The 14759-nt window shown below is 38.0% G+C and overlaps 1 non-coding gene across 1 annotated transcript; it reads left to right on the top strand.

Moving 5' to 3' along the window:
- The first annotated feature begins 3060 nt into the window (after positions 1 to 3060).
- On the top strand, positions 3061 to 3168 carry LOC148545942 (small nucleolar RNA R71). Its single transcript, XR_015900470.1, has one exon. It is a non-coding gene; the product is annotated as a small nucleolar RNA R71 (small nucleolar RNA).
- The last annotated feature ends 11591 nt before the right edge of the window (positions 3169 to 14759 follow it).

The following is a 14759-nucleotide window of genomic DNA, read 5'->3' as shown; positions in this document are numbered from 1 at the left end:
TTCTCCTTTTCATCATTCTTTCAAGAGCCAACATATTTAATATTTATAAACCACAATATCAAAAGACATATGCACTTTCAAGCATTCATTCAGAAAACAAAAAGTATTGTCACCACATCAAAATAATTAAACTAGCTTCAAGGATGAATTCGAAACCATGTACTTCTTGTTCTTTTGTTTTTAGAACAGTTTTCAATTAAGAGAGGTGATGGATTCATAGGACATTCATATCTTTAAGGCATAGACACTTAAATACTAATGATCATATAGTAAAGACACAAACATAAATAAAACATAAAGCATAGTAAACGAAAAATAGAAAAATAAGAACAAGGAGATTAAGGAACGGGTCCACCTTAGTGAGGGTGGCGTCTTCCTCTTCTTGAAGAACCAATGGTGCTTTTGAACTCCTCTATGTCTCTTCCTTGTCTTTGTTGCTCCATCCCTAGTGATTTTGGTGCTCCTATCCTTAGTTGCTCCCAATAGTTGTGTGGAGGAAAATGTATCCCTTGAGGTATCTCAGGGATTTTTTGGTGAGGGAATTCCTCATGCTCTTATTGTGCAGTCAAATGCTCTATCACTGAGCTATGGACCCTTGAGATGAATCTCTCCATCTCCCATGACTCGGAGGTGGAAGCTTTTGTCTTCCCTTTCCTCTTTCTAGAGGTTTCTCCGGCTTTAGGTGCCATAAATAGTTATGAAAAAACAAAAAGCAATGCTTTTACCACACCAAACTTAAAAGGTTTGCTCGTCCCCGAGCAAAAGAAGAAGGAAAGAAGGAGAAGAAGAAGAAAAATGGAGGAGAGAGAAAGAAGTGTGTATTTGGTCAAAGGGGAGAAGAAAGGATTGTGTTGTGTGAAAATGAAGAAGGAATGAGGGGTTTATATAGGGGTGGATGAGGTGATTGGTGAAGGGTATTTGGGAAAGAGAGTTATGAAAAGGTGTGAAGAGGAGAGAAGAAGTGGTGGGGATCCTGTGGGGTCCACAGATTCAGTGGGGGCAAGGACTTAACATCCCTGCTCCAATTAGGCGTGTAAAACGCCCTTGTTGTGCAATCCTGGTGTTTAACGCCAGACTGCTGCTTGTTTCTGGCGTTAAACGCCCAAATATAGCCTGTTTCTGGCGTTTAACGCCAGGTAGATGCTTGTTTCTGGCGTTAAACGCCAGAATGCTCCTCCTCCAGGGTGTGCTATTTTTAAAGCCATTTTTCATTCTGTTTTTTATTTTTTAGTAGTTTTTGTGACTCCACATGATCATCAATCTAAAAAAATAAATAAAATAAAATAGATATAATTAAATAACATTGGGTTGCCTCCCAACAAGTGCTTCTTTAATGTCAATAGCTTGACAGTGAGCTCTCATGGAGCCTCACAGATATTTAGAGCATTGTTGGAACCTCCCAACACCAAACTTAGAGTTTGAATGTGGGGGTTCAACACCAAACTTAGAGTTTGGTTGTGGCCTCCCAACACCAAACTTAGAGTTTGACTGTGGGGGCTCTGGTTGACTCTGCAGTGAGAGAAGCTTTTCATGCTTCCTCTCCATGGTTACAGAAGGAGATCCTTGAGTTTTAAACACAAGGTTGTCCTCATTCAGTTGGAGGACCAACTCTCCTCTGTCCACATCAATCACAGCTTTTGCTGTGGCTAGGAAGGGTCTTCCAAGGATGATGGATTCATCCTCCTCCTTCCCAGCGTCTAGGATTATGAAATCAGCAGGGATGTAAAGGCCTTCAACCTTTACTAACACGTCCTCTACTTGTCCAGAAGCCTGTTTTCTTGAGTTATCTGCCATCTCTAAAGAGATTCTGGCAGCTTGCACCTCAAAGATCCCAAGTTTCTCCATTACAGAGAGTGGCATTAAGTTTATTCCTGACCCTAGGTCACACAGAGCCTTTTCAAAGATCATGGTGCCTATGTTACAGGGAAGTAGGAATTTACCAGGATCCTATTTCTTTTGAGGTAATTTTTGCCTATCCAATGCATTTAGTTCATTGGTGAGCAAGGGAGGTTCATCTTCCCAAGTCTCATTACCAAATAGCTTGGCATTCAGCTTCATGATTGCACCAAGGTATTTAGCAACTTGCTCTTCAGTAATGTCTTCATCCTCTTCAGAGGAAGAATACTCATCAGAGCTCATGAAGGGCAGAAAGAGATTCAATGGAATCTCTATGGTCTCTAGATGAGCCTCGGATTCCTTTGGTTCCTCAAAGGGATACTCCTTATTGGTCAGAGGACGTCCCATGAGGTCTTCCTCATTGGGATTCACGTCCCCCTCCTCCCTTGTAGGTTTGGCCATGATGGTCAAATCAATGGCCTTGCACTTTCTCTTTGGATTTTCTTCTGTATTGCTTGGGAGAGTACTAGGAGGAGTTTCAGTGACCCTTTTACTCAGCTGGCCCACTTGTGCCTCCAGATTTCTAATGGAGGACCTTGTTTCATTCACGAAACTGAAAGTGGCCTTAGATAGATCAGAGACTATATTTGCTAAGCTAGATGGATTCTACTCAGAATTCTCTGTCTGTTACTGAGTGGATGATGGAAAAGGCTTGCTATTGCTAAACCTATTTCTTCCCCCATTATTAAAGCCTTGTTGAGGCTTTTGTTGATCATTCCATGAGAAATTTGGGTGATTTCTCCATGAGGGATTATAGGTGTTTCCATAGGGTTCCCCCATGTAATTCACCTCTGCTATTGCAGGGTTCTCAGGATCATAAGCTTCTTCTTCAGAAGATGCCTCTATAGTACTATTGGATGATTCCTTCAATCCATTCAGACTCTGAGAAATCATATTGACTTGCTGAAGCAATATTTTATTCTGAGCCAATATGGCATTCAGAGCATCAATTTCAAGAACTCCCTTCCTCTGAGGCGTCCCATTACTCACAGGATTCCTTTCAGAAGTGTACATGAACTGGTTATTTGTAACCATGTCAATGAGTTCCTGAGCTTCTGCAGGCATTTTCTTTAGGTGAATGGATCCACCTACAGAATGGTCCAGTGACATCTTTGATAGCTCAGACAGACCATCATAGAATATATCCAGGATGGTCCATTTTGAAAGCATGTCAGAAGGACACTTTTTGGTCAGTTTCTTGTATCTCTCCCAAGCTTCATAGAGGGATTCACCGTCCTTCTGTCTGAAGGTTTGAACATCCACTCTAAGCTTACTAAGCTTTTGAGGAGGAAAGAACTTGGCTAAGAAAGCCGTGACCAGCTTATCCCAAGAGTTCAGGCTATCTTTAGGTTGAGAGTCCAACCATATTCTAGCTCTGTCTCTTACAGTAAATGGGAAAAGCATGAGCCTGTAGACCTCGGGATTAACCCCATTGGTCTTAACAGTATCACAGATCTGCAAGAATTCAGTTAAGAACTGAAAATGATCTTCTGATGGAAGTTCATGAAACTTGTAGTTCTGTTGCATCAGAGAAACTAATTGAGGTTTAAGCTCAAAATTGTTTGCTCCAATGGCAGGAATTGAGATGCTTCTTCCATGTAAGTTGGAATTGGGTGTAGTAAAGTCACCAAGCATCTTCCTTGCACCTCCACCATTGTTATTGGTTTCGGCCATCTCTACTTCTTTTTCAAAAATTTTAGTAAAGTCCTCTTCAAAGTGTTGTGTTTTAGCTTCTCTTAGCTTCCTCTTCAGAGTCCTTTCAGATTCAGGATTAGTTTCAACAAGAATATTTTTATCCTTGCTCCTGCTCATATGAAAAAGAAGAAAACAGAAAAGAAAATATGGAATCCTCTATGTCACAGTATAGAGATTCCTTATGTAAGTATAGAAAGAGAAGAAATAGAAGAAGGAAAAGATAAGAATCCAAACACAGGGAAGAGGAATGGGTTCGAATTCTTGAGTGAAAGAGGGGTGTTAGTGGATGAATAAATAAACAGAAGGGGATGAGAGATGAGAGAATTCAAAAATTAAACAAAATAAAAAATAAAAATAAAAATTTTTGTATTTAATTTAAAATTAAAGTTAAAATTCGAAAATTTTAAAAAGAAAATTGAAATTTAATTAAAAATTAATTCAATTAGTTAATTAAAAAGGAATTTTGAAAAAGAGGAAGGTGATTTTTGAAAATTAGAGAGAGAGAATTAGTTAGGTAGTTTTGAAAAAGATATGATTGAAACAAAAAGATAGGATTGATTAAAAAAGATTTGAAAATCAATTTAAAAAAAGGATAAGAGGTTAGAAAAGAAGTTAGAAAAGATTTGAAATTGATTTTGAAAAAGATGTGATTGAAACTTATTTTGAAAAAGATTTGAAAAAGAAATTTAAAAAGATTTGATTTTGAAATTAAAGTTGATTACTTGACTAACAAGAAACAAAAAGATAGGATTTTAAATTTTAAAGATTGAATCTTTCTTACTAGGCAAGTAACAAACTTAAAATTTTTGAATCAATCACATTAATTGTTAGCATTAATTTTGAAAATATGAAATAAAAATAATAAAAAGATTTTTGAAAATCAATTTGAAATTTTCGAAAATTATGAAAGAAAAATGAAAAAGATTTGATTTTTGAAAAAGATTTGAAAAAGATAGAATTTTTTTAAATTGAAAATTTGATTTGACTCATAAGAAACAAATAGATTTTAAATTTTTTTTTGAAAAAGTCAACTCAAATTTTCGAATTTTATGAGTGAAAAAGGGAAAGATATTTTTTTTATTTTTTTGAATTTTTAATGATGAAAGAGAAAAAAAGTTGTCTTTTTGTTGTTTTTCTCTTTTTTTTTTCTTTTTATTAAATAGTAAAAATGAAACAAAACATGAAAATCTTGAATCAAAACAACTAATGCATGCAAGAATACTTTGAATGTCAAGATGAACATCAAAACTTATTTTTGAAAATTTTATTAAGAAAAGAAAAACATGCAAGACACCAAACTTAGAAATTTTCAATAATTAGACACTAACAAATTGAAAATGCATATGAAAAACAAGAAAAGACACAAAACATAAAAATATGAAGATCAAACAAGAAGACTTGTCAAGAACAACTTGAAGATCATGAAGAACACATGCATGAGTTTTCGAAAAATGCACAAATTTTAAAAACATGCAATTGACACCAAACTTAAAATTTGACACTAGACTCAAACAAGAAACATCAAATTTTTGGTTTTTATGATTTTATAAGAATTTTTTTTGTTTTTTTTTCTAAAATTATTTAGAAAAAGCAAAATAAGGATTTCAAAAATTTTAATAAGAATTCCAGGAATCTTGCAATGTTAGTCTAAAGCTCCAGTCCAGGAATTAGACATGGCTCACTAGCCAGCCAAGCTTTCAGTGAAAGCTCCGGTCCAAAACACTAGACATGGCCAATGGCCAGCCAAGCTTTAGCAGAACATTACATTCAACTGCTAATTTGCTAAGAAAGACAAAGAAGCTCTTCTCTTGAGTATAAGTGAAACCTCGGTCCAAAAGAATTTAGACATGGCTTTATAGCCAGCCAGGATTCAACATATCCCATGAAATTCTAGAATTCCTTCTTAAAAATTCTGAAGAACATAAAATAATTTAGATTTTTTTTGAAGATTTTTCGAAAATAAAAGAATAAAAATAAAAAGCTTAAAATTAAAATAAAATTACCTAATCTAAGCAACAAGATGAACCGTCAGTTGTCCAAACTCAAACAATCCCCAACAACGGCGCCAAAAACTTGGTGTTGTTGCCGGACCAAAAACATGGCACTGTTGTTGCCGAAAACAAATGCGAAATTGTTGTTCCCTCCCTAGCAACGGCGCCAAAAAATTGGTGCTCTCAAACATGAATCACACTTTGTCACAACTTAGCACAACTAACCAGCAAGTGTACTGGGTCGTCCAAGTAATAAACCTTACGTGAGTAAGGGTCGATCCCATGAAGATTGTCGGCTTGAAGCAAGCTATGGTCACCTTGTAAATCTCAGTCATGCAGATTCAAATGGTTATAGAGAATTGATAATTAAAACATAATTAAAATATAAACTAGGATAGAGATACTTATGTAATTCATTGGTGAGAATTTCAGATAAGCGTATAGAGATGGTTTCGTTCCTCCTGAACCTCTGCTTTCCTGCTATCTTCATCCAATCATTCCTACTCCTTTCCATGGCAAGCTGTATGTTGGGCATCACCGTTGTCAATGGCTACATCCCGTCCTCTCTGTGAAAATGGTCCAATGCGCTGTCACTGCATGGCTAATCATCTGTCGGTTGATGCACGAAAACTTGTCTCTTAACAAATCTCCCTCGGCAAGTATACCGAATTGTCGTCAAGTAAAAACTCACAATAAAGTGAGGTCGAATCCCACAGGGATTGATTGGTCAAGCAACTTTAATTGGAGGAATGTTCTAGTTGAGCTAAGCAGAATTTGGTTTAAGAGTTGCAGGAAATTAAATGGCGGGAAAGTAAATAGCAGAAAATGTAAATGCTGGAAATAAAGAGCTAAAAATAGATGACGGAAAATAAATTGCAGAATCTTAAATGGGAATGGGGAAGATGATCATAAAAGTAATTAGCAGAAATTAAAGAGAATGGGTAAGATCAGAAATGGGGAGTTCATTGGGCTTAAGAGATGTTGCATCCTCCGGATCAAGTTCATTTTCATCTCTTCCTCAATCAATGCATTCATTGATCTCCTTGGCAATCTTAAGTGATTGAATTCCAATTCCTTGGTAATTCAATCTCTCAAATCTTGATCAATAGCCAATTCCTTGGTCCAATTGCTCATGAGAAGAGATGAGGTATGGTCACTGATTATACCATATGTATTTTCAAATCAAAGTGTTGGTAGGATTATATGTCACTATATCCATCCAAACCCTAATTTGGTCCAACATGAGAAAGCATTTCTAGCATGATCTCTTCATTCCTCTTCCAAGGTTCCGAAGAGATTCAAGTATGAATAGCTTCTTTTCCAAGATAACTACTCAATTGGATGAAGATTGAAAGCTTTCTAGTAAAATCAAGAGAAAAGAAAGAAGAAGAATAATGAAAACTATTATTGATCCATCAAATTACAACAGAGCTCCCTAACCCAATGAAAGGGGTTTAGTTGTTCATAGCTCCGGGAATGGAAAACAAAGATGGAGAATGCATTCTGAAAAGTTAAACTAGAAGTTGCATAGAAAGTAAAAAATACAGAGAGTAATTCTAATAATGCCAAAAGCTCCCTTCTAGTTCAAAGTTCTCCCTATTTATACTATTCTTCTGATCTTCTAGTTGCTTCTTCAAGTCTTGGATATGGGCCTTTGGATCTTGAGTTGAAGCAGTTATCTTCTTCAGTGGGCTCAGCTTTACTTGCAGAAAAAGTGTGCAGTAGGTATGGACTTTAGCTTGGGGCGTTAGTGGTGTTAACGTTAAGTGAAACTGTGGGGTCGAGAACGTTAGTGACAATCACATTTTTCACTAACATTCCTAATCCAAAAATGGTCCACGTTAACTTCAACGTTAGTGGCACTAACGTGACCACTAACGTTGCTTCGCAAATGTTACTGGGGTTTACCTTTTCGAATAACGTTGAGAGTACCCCTTTCTCCCTTTAGTATAGTTAACGTGGCCTTTAACGTAGGCTTGCCAAATCTTCGAGAGCGTTAGTGACACTTACCTTTGTCACTAACGCTTCAAAACGCCCCTACTTCCCACGTTAGAGTTCACGTTAACTAGGTTAACGTGACTTCTAACGTGGTATTGATAGCCATCTCCAACGTTAGTGATAAAGGTGAGTGTCACTAACGTTGGCTCATCATCCCTCTTCTCCACATTAGCTTCCACGTTAATGTAATTAATGTGGCAACTAACGTGGCTCATAGTGGCTTAATCCAACGTTAGTGACAAAGGTGAGTGTCACCAACGTTGGTGATTCCTTGCTCCCTCCACGTTAGAGTCCACGTTAACTAGGTTAACGTGACTCTTAACGTGGCAAATATGAGCTTAGTCCAACGTTAGTGACAAAGGTGAGTGTCACTAACGTTGGCATTATCTTCCTCATCCACGTTAGAGTTCACGTTAACTGAGTTAACATGACTCTTAACGTGGCCAGCTGCCACTTTGGAACGTTAGTGGCACTTACTTTTACCACTAACGTTGGAGTTCTACTTCTCTTCCACGTTAGCTTCCACGTTAACATAGTTAACGTGGCAACTAACGTGGGCTATGATGGCTCACAAAGGCGTTAATGGCGATCACTTTTCTCATTAACGTTGCAAGCTAGCCTCCATTCCACGTTAGTGGTCACGTTAGCTAGACTAACGTGGCTACTAACGTGGTTCTTCCTTGCTTCCTTTGTCATGAAATCAAGCAATAAAGTGCATCAAAGCTCTAATCCAAGTTATGAGACATGCATCATTCAATTTTGTCATTTAATTCTTGCATAATTCTCATGAAATCATGTAAAATTCACAATGTTTGCTTGAATCAAGATGTAAGTGATTATTTACCCAAAACTTGCTTATTTCCTAAGAAAGTGCATGAAACTACCCTAAAACCATAAAGAAAAGGTCAGTGAAAATGGCCAAAATGCCCTGGCATCACAACACCAAACTTAAAGCTTGCTTGTCCCTAAGCAAGTACTGGAACAAGAGAATGATGAATGAAATGACAAGATGAATGAATCATTCTTTTGGAAGTCATGTCCTTGGTTTTATGGGGTTTCATGCATAGCAACTTAGGTTCATTCCTTTACTGGCTTTCAGACCTTTATCATGCCTTGAAATACTCACTTGATGGCACCCTTTGAGACTGTTATTTATTGATCCCTTTGTCTTTCCAAGGTTTATTGCATCCTTAGGCTAAGTGTTCTGTGAGAGGGCGACTCTTTAAGATAAGTTTTCAGCCAACACTCCTGAACCAGTTAGTTCAAGGTGCTAGGTGTTGAAACACCCCTAAGGACTTACTCCCTCAAGTCTCTCTCCCCCATACATGCACACCACAGGCACATGGTTTGTTATTTTCTTTCCTTGAGGTCTTGGTGTCCAGCACCTCTTTGGGTTACTAAATGTTCTGTAGCAAGGTTGCTCTTGATAGTGGATTTTCAGTTGATAATCCCGGGTTAGTTAACCCAAGTTACCAAGTGATGAAGCACTTCTAAGAACTTATTCATCTAAGCAGATCCTTGGTACAAGAGCACCACAGACACATCCCTCAAGGTTCAAGCCCTTAGTGCCAAGCCTTATTCTTTATTACCTTTCTTTCTTTTTCAACTCTTAGTGTTCTTTTCCTTTTTCTTATTGGGATCTTATTATTTAGCTAGTCTCATGGGGTGTGTTTCAAGCATATGATTCAGGATAGATAGTTGCCTTCCCACCTTGTTGGTGAACCAACTTAGCTAAGTGATTACTACACCACAAATTTAAGGACTTACTCCACAAATTAAACTCCACTATGGTCTTTCATAACATCTCTTTTTATTTAGCTTAAAAGGACAAAAATACAATAAGCAAGATGCAGATGAAGATAGGTAACTTGAACCAGCACACATATGAAAAAGGCAAGAAAAATACTAAAGACAGCATTGAAAAACCTAAACTACCATGGAAGCATGTTCTATTTCATACATGATTTTCCTTATTTAAAACTTGAAAAAGATGGGACAATGAGGGAACTCCACCACCTTTTACTCATGAGGTTGTTCCCGCTCTCCTTCTTGTTTGTCCTCTTTGTGTCCACTTGTGCTTCCTTGCATTCGTGCCAGTCTAGCTTTTTTCCAATCCTTAAGTGCCTTCCTTACTGATTCATGACTCTTTTCTACCCTCTCTCTTTCTTCTCGTGCTAATTCATCCTTCACTTCTTCATAGCTTGTGATTCCCGGATGCAGTATAGGCAGTTGTCCGATTAAGTATCCGAGTCTGGCCTGAGTGTTCACATGATGTCTAGTCTGGTTCATGTAAACTCCTTTTGAAAATGCCCTGTATTCGTCGAAGAGTTCTACCTGTTTTAATTGTTTCTGATGCATTTTGATGACAAGTCATCTTAGCCTAGTGTTACTAGTCTTTTTCTTTGTTTTTATTAGATTTTATGCACTTTCTTGCATTGTAAGTAAGTAATTTGGAGTGGAATTGCATGGTTTCTTAGAATCAATCAACCACCCTTTAATTGATACAAAATCATGAGGTTTAAGCTAAAATTAATTGATAATTAATTGATTTATAAACCTTGTGAATTTGGTGATACTTTGATTGGTTGTTTTGATTACTTGTAGGTGAAGAAAGAAGAAAATAAGAAAAGCGTGGCTTAAGGAGCGTGCCCAAAGGAAGTAAGAAGCGTGCCCAAGGGAAGAAAAAGCGTGGCAACATTGAGGAAGAAGGAAAGCTAAGTTGAGAAAGAAAACTGAGCTTCACAAGGAAAAATGGGAAAGAGCAAAGCACCAAGCTCAGTTCAATTGGTTAACTGAGCACTAAAGAAAGCAAGGAAACAACATGAAGCTCAGTTCACTAAGTGAGCTTTATCGGGATCCTTCAAGAATTAATTTAAGATGCAACTCCAAGGAATGGAGCCACCAAGTTTCAAACCAATGACCTGATGACAAGTCATCTTAGCCTAGTTTCACTAGCCTTTTTCTTATGTTTTCATTTGAATTATGCACTTTCTTGAGCTATAAGCAAGCCAATTGGGTAGATTTTCATGCTTCCTTCGATTTAATCAACCATAGATGAATTAATGCAATTTCATGAGGTTTTATGCTATAATTGTCACATATTATGAAAGAATGAATATCTCATGATTTTGAGCATAGCTTTGATGTGTTTGGTTGATTAATGATAGGTGAAGAAAGCTTGGAGAAAGGTTGAAGCAAGGAGGAGTGGCTAGGAGGAAGAGAGGACAAAAAGTTTGAGCAAACGTTTGCCTCAAACTTTAGCTCAAACTTTTGGAATAAGTGAAAATGAACCAGGGAGCAAAAAGCTTGACCAAAAGTTTGCCTCAAACTTTTGTGTAAACTTTTGGGCAAAAAGCTTGAGCAAAAGTTTGCCTCAAACTTTTGTGCAAACTTTTGGGCAAAAAGCTTGAGCAAAAGTTTGCCTCAAACTTTTTGGCAAACTTTTGGCATCACAAATCAACACCCTGGAGAGCAAAAGTTTGCGCCAACGTTTGCCTCAAACTTTTTGGCAAACGTTGGCGCCATGAGTGTGCAAGGGGAGGCCAACGTTTGAGCAAAAGTTTGACCCCAAACTTTTGCCCAAACGTTGGTATCAGCAAAATGGGGTGGCTGATGTGAAAAGTTTGAGTAAAAGTTTGCCTCAAACTTTTACTCAAACTTTTACTCAAGCTTTCATGATTCCAAACCCGGTTCAATTCGGTTCTTCTCCAAACTCCAAGAGCAATCAACCAAGGCCTCTATCAACCCAATTCCATCAAGAGCAAAGGACCAATTGAAGGCTTGAAGACCATTTAAAGAAAGTGTATAAATAGCATAGGATTTAAGTTTTTCAGAGAGCTTCCTTTGAGAATTTTCAAGACTGGCAGTAGGGAGCTTTTCCTTTTAGTTTTCATAGAGAGTTTTCGGAGAGCTTTTGGGTGTTGAGTGAATTTTAATTTCTAAGTCTCGGGGAAGGAGAATTGAATTCCCTTCCTCTTAGCTTTCTTGCTTTCAATTTTAATTACAATTGTCTTGGATCTTGGGTTGGAGAATTGAAGGAATTCTGTTTCAATCTCATCCTGAGACCTCTCTGTTTCTTTACTGCACAATTGAATTTAAATTTCTGTTAATTGCTTCTTCATCTACTTTCTCTGCTATTTACTTTCCCTTTGCAATTATTCTTGTTGGATCTAGGAAGGCATTGAGATCTAGACTTGGTTATCTAGTCTCTTGGGTCCTAAGAACTGAATTATCATTTTACATTCTCTGTTTACTGCTTTCAAGCTCATTTACATTTCTGTTTCAAGATCCGATTCAATCCAATTCATCTTCCACTCTTATGCTTGTTGAAATTTTACTTTTCCTTGTTTAATTTCTGCAAATCCAATTCCCAATTCCCTTTACAATTCAAGCCATTTACATTTCTTGCACTTTAAGATTCTGTAATTTACCTTTCTTGCGTTCTAAGTTTCTGCCATTTAATTTCTTGTTCTTTAAGATTCAGCACTTTAAATTTCAGTTCTCTTTAATTTCATGCAATTTATCCATTCCCTTTGCTTTCTATGCAATTTAAATTCTGCAAATCACAAATCACTCAACCAAATCTTGATTCGCTTGACTAAATCAACCACTAAACTAAAATTGCTCAATCCTTCAATCCCTGTGGGATCGACCTCACTCCCGTGAGTTATTATTACTTGATGCAACCCGGTGCACTTGCCGGTGAGTTTTGTGCCGGATCGTTTTCCGCACATCAAGTTTTTGGCGCCGTTGCCGGGGATTGATTAGATTGACAATGATTAAGTAAAGTGGAGATCTAGATCAAGCAATTTTTCTTTTCTGTCCTTTAATTTTCAATTAACCCACTAACTGTTTGAATTTTTGCTTAAGCTAACTAAAACTTCATTCTAGCAGTAGATTGAAGTGTCACTGGTTTTTGTGTTTCTTATGTTATGCTTGTATGTCAGGTACAAGAAGAACCACACCCACCTTTCATGAACAAGAAGAAAGAACTCTCAGGAGGTTAAGAAGAGCTGAAAGAGGGAAAAATATTGTTGGAGAAGAGGAATCAGAAGAAGAATTCCAAGATATGGAGGAACATTCAACCAATCCACCTGGTGGAGCAGACAATAACAACAACAACCCACCCCAGAGGAGACTTTTGGCCTCCTATACCTTTGCAAATGCTAGACATTGTGGAAGCAGCATTCTCACCCCTAATGTCAATGCAAATAACTTTGAATTGAAGCCACAACTCATTACATTGGTCCCAAACAACTGCTCATTTGGGGGAGGACCATTGGAGGATCCAAATCAACATCTATCTACCTTTTTAAGGATTTGTGACACTGTCAAGTCCAATGGCGTGAATCCTGAGACCTACAAGCTTCTGCTGTTCCCGTTCTCATTAAGGGACAAGGCCGCACAATGGCTTGAAACTTTTCCTCAAGGAAGCATCACTAGCTGGGATGATTTGGTGACTAAATTTCTAGCCAAATTCTATCCACCTCAAAGAGTCATCAGGCTGAAAACTGAGGTGCAAACATTCACACAATTGGATGCTGAAAATCTGTATGAAGTATGGGAGAGATACAAGGCTCTGCTGAGGAAATGTCCACCAGAAATGTTCACTGAGTGGGACAAGCTACGGAACTTCTATGAAGGACTCACTCTAAAGGCTCAAGAATCACTTGACCACTCTGCTGGAGGATCATTGCAACTGATGAAAACAGCAGAAGAAGCTCAAAATCTTATTGACATGGTGGCCAACAATCAATATTTCTTTGCTCACCAAAGAAATCGCCAACCATCACAAAGGAGAGGAGTAATGGAGCTAGAAGGAGTGGACTCAATCTTGGCTCAAAACAAGATGATGCAGCAGCAAATTCAACAACAATTTGAGCAAATGGCCAAGAGGATTGATAGCCTCCAAGTTGCAGCAGTTAACACAAGCCAACCATCATCCACATGGGGGCAAAATGAAGAAACTCAAGAAGAACAACAACAAGAGCAAGTATAGTATATGCACAACCAAGGACCAAATGAAGTGGATGGTGATACATACAATCCATCCTGGAAGAACCACCCAAACCTCAGATGGGGAGATAATCACACCCAAAACCAACAACCATGGCAGAGGAACTCAAACCAAAACAACCCAAGAAGCAACCAAAACCACAACCAGCAGCAAACTAACTAGAACCCCTATAGAAAACCTCAAAACAACTACCCCAACCCCAACCAGTACCAATCCAATAACCAACCCACCAACTAAAATAACTACCATCCACCATCCACATCTCATAACCCACCTCAAGTATCACCTGAATCTCAAAGACTCACTAACTTGGAGACCTTGATGGATAAAATGTTGAAACACCAGGAAATGACAACCAAGAACCATGAAGCCTCCATAAAAGAGCCTAGAGAGGCAAATTGGGCAAATCTCCAAACAGATTTCTGTTGAGAGACCTTCAAGTTCACTGCCGAGTGACACAATCCCAAATCCTAAGGAAGAATGCAAGGCAATACAATTAAGGAGCGGGAGAACATTGAAGAGCAGCAAGAGACCACTAGAAGAGGAACAGCCAACACACACAGAAGAAGCCAATAATGATGATGCAATGGCAAGCAAGCAAGCTTCAAAACAAATTCAAGAAAAGGAGAAACAATCAAAAATTCCAAAAAAGGGGAATGAAGCAATTGAAGAGCCAACAAAGAATCAAAAGCAACAAGCAGAGAAGGCCTTTGTACCTCCACTGCCATATCCCCAGAGATTCAACAAGGAGGAAAAGGACCAACAATTTCACAAGTTCCTTGAGACTTTCAAGAAGTTGGAGATAAATATTCCCTTGGCGGAAGCACTTGAGCAAATGCCTCTGTATGCCAAGTTTTTGAAGGAGCTTATCAATAAGAAGAGAAGTTGGGATGAGAAAGAAACCATACTGCTTACTGAGGAATGCAGAGCCTTGATTCAAAAAGGGCTTCCTCCTAAGCTTGAGGACCCAGGGAGCTTTTTGCTACCTTGCACCATTAGGGAATTAACCATCACTAAAGCAATGTGCGATCTAGGAGCAAGTATCAACTTAATACCATCCTCCTTGGTAAAAAAGTTGAATATAGAGGAAGTTAAACCAGTACAGATATCTCTAGAGCTAGTAGATAAGTCAACGGTATACCCCAAGGGTATGATTGAAAACC

The sequence above is a fragment of the Arachis ipaensis genome, chromosome B9, assembly GCF_059453495.1.
Source record: "Arachis ipaensis isolate K30076 ecotype BB chromosome B9, ASM5945349v1, whole genome shotgun sequence".
In the NCBI taxonomy this organism is placed as follows: Eukaryota; Viridiplantae; Streptophyta; class Magnoliopsida; order Fabales; family Fabaceae; genus Arachis; species Arachis ipaensis.
The sequence above is the reverse complement of the archived record's forward strand: the minus strand, read 5'-3'. Positions and strand labels throughout refer to the sequence as shown.